Source organism: Cherax quadricarinatus, unplaced genomic scaffold, assembly GCF_038502225.1.
Source record: "Cherax quadricarinatus isolate ZL_2023a unplaced genomic scaffold, ASM3850222v1 Contig686, whole genome shotgun sequence".
In the NCBI taxonomy this organism is placed as follows: domain Eukaryota; kingdom Metazoa; phylum Arthropoda; class Malacostraca; order Decapoda; family Parastacidae; genus Cherax; species Cherax quadricarinatus.
Genome location: NW_027195712.1, coordinates 90,366 through 93,280, shown reverse-complemented (window position 1 = coordinate 93,280; position 2,915 = coordinate 90,366).

Sequence of the window (2,915 nt, the reverse complement as noted above, 5' to 3'; positions counted from 1 at the left end):
ACGATGGAAAGCAGGATGAAAGACATGACACACACGATGCCTTCTACCTACTCACCAGTTGCCTGTCAATCCCAAAACTTACCTATATTCTGAGATGCTCCCCAGCCTTCAGCAGTCCAAAACTCAAGGAATATGACTCTCTCCTTAAGACCATGCTAGAGAGTGTATTGAATCTTTCCCTTGAAGATGGACAGTGGTAGCAAGCCTCACTTCCGGTCAGGCTTGGAGGGCTAGGAGTACGCAGATCCTCCCAGATTGCTCTACCAGCTTTCCTATCCTCTTCCATAGCATCAAATGAGTTGATAAGACAAATTCTTCCTGATACCCTCAGCGACTCAGCAGGAATAGAAGACCCTGGCTATGCCAGTGCCATCACTGAATGGGAGACTCTTGCTGCTCCAGCACCAAACCCTAGTGCAGCACTGGCTCACAGTCAAGCTGGGATGGCCTGATCGCTGAAAAGGTGCTTGCCAACATGCTCTGGGTTACAACTTCAGATAGGGAGATTGCCCGTCACCAGGCTGTGAGCGCACCTCACTCCGGGGACTTCCTCCAAACAGTTCCCATATTGGCAATGGGAACGCGACTTGATCCTAAGACCCTCCGTATTGCAGTGTCTCTGCGCTTTGCTGCCCCAATTCACACAGAATATACGTGTATTTGCAGCGAAGTGCAAGTAGACCAATACGGTCTACATGGTCTTAACTGTTCCAAAACCAAGGACTGGCATGCAAGACACAATGAGGTCAATGACATCATTAAGAGAACCCTTGCTACAGCTGGATGCCCAGCCGAGAGGGAGCCCCGATCACTAGCAGCCAACAATACCCACAACTCAGCAAACCGCCCCGACGGGATCACCATATATCCTTGGAAGAATGGCAAGCTCTTAGCATGGGACTATACCTGTGTGTCCACATTGGCTGACACCTATATCCATCACAGTGTGGGGCGACAGGGAGGAGCTGCTGACCACAGGGAGGAGTACAAGATCAGCAAGTACAGGGACATAAGCCAACAGTATCAATTTGTCCCAGAGGGATCAGAGACCTTGGGATTATGGGGAAAAAATAACACACGTTTCCTTAAAGAATTGGGTTCCAGACTCGACACCACCAGGGACCCAAGGGCAGCCGCTTTCATGTTCCAGCGCCTCAGCATAGCCATCCAGAGGGGAAATGCTTGCTGCATACTTGGCTCGCATCCAGCCTCGGAGGAGCTGGAAGAAATTCATGATCTTTGATACATTGTGCCATTGTATTCATGTTTGTTTTTTCTGTAAATGTATTCTGTTTATTAATAAATGTTCACATAGAATATAAAATATATAGGGGGTGGTAGGAGAAGAAAATATTCAAACAGCTCCGGGGAGAACCTTGAGTTTTCCCTGAGTTACGTTTGTCTTCTCTGAGGATGAGGGTCCCCATTCCAGCTATAGAGGTGGTACAATAGCCCTAGGTCTTTCGCACTCTCGTGCATTGTCAGGAGTCATGCAATTTCTGCAAGACTACCAACAGATTGAAGGGAAAATTCTCTCTGAGGCAAAGCAGAAGCGTATCAGCTGTGGCCAGTGTTGCAGTGTAAGAGCCGTTAGAGACCCAGCTCATACGTCCCGTCCCCTCAGTCCTTTCGGGGTAGGAGGAGGGGCCGATCTCAGACTTTTACTGAGAGCAATTTACAGAATAAGAAAATGCGGTAGACAGTCCAAAATCGCCATCTAGAATAATTTTAGTTAAGTGCTTAATATATTATATGAATTAGAGGTGCTAGTTGTCACTCTGTAGTGTCATGCGTCAGAGAATGTATCAGAATGCCAGCGGAGATTATTCTCCCTTCATTATTTTCCTATACTACCCCATGACTGTGACCAGTATTTCATAACACTAGGACTCCAGAGGTGATAAGTCACTTTGCCTGACTTCCTTAAGTTATCCTAGGAAACTCACATTTAGTATGTCGCAGTTACATTAACTTGTGTAACCGTACTCGTATGCAGGGTCTGAAGAGTCTTACTAATACTAAGTACCTATTAGAGTATACCATCAAAAAGTACCAGAAAAAATGAGAAATGGCAGGAGCATATTCTCACCTCCACCAGCCCACATGAGATGCTACGCCTTTGTGGAATTCCTTGTATACGGCGATGCAGACGGTGGGACTTAATCTCAAACTGACGAAACGTGTGGAACAGTCTATCATCATCTACCATCAAAACGAAACCAGACAAATTAAGGGCTAACAGGGGCTTACTCTCACATACACCCACCTAACTGTATGTTAAAGCTCCCGGTATTCCCTATGTACGGCGACATAAACAGACGGGATCTCTGACGGCGAATTTTCGCTTCATCGAATGTAGAACTTGAATTGCCACGAAAAGAGCAACTGGTTACCAAAAACCAACAAGTTGTGATGAGAGAAGCACATGTGGATGAGCAACAATGTATATAGTAAAAGGTTAACATATAAAAAAAAGATCCTCTGCCTCTGTTCAAACATGAGGTGCTAAGAATTATTTTCAACATTTTTTACTGAAGAGTTCTATCAAGAGGTCATATATTTTAAACAAATTTGTATACAGTTAAGGCAGGACACTAACGCTAAATGAAATTCATTGCGACAACTAAAGAAATTTTAAATTTCATTGGAGAGTTCCTATTCATCATGGGCTTTGTTTCTCTTTAGTTGTTTATTGGCCAGGAAGGTTCAGATTACTGAGTCAGCAATGCATCATAATATTCCCAATACTAGAGAGTACAGATTCCTCAAGATCAAGCTTGCCTTTAGATACAAGACAAAGCTGATAAGTTGGGAATTCTAAATCTTTTGCCGTGCCAGTGATAATAGTCGTATCCTGATATATTAATGATTCTAACCTTTGAATATTATCTTCTTCACCTAATAGACTAAATAAA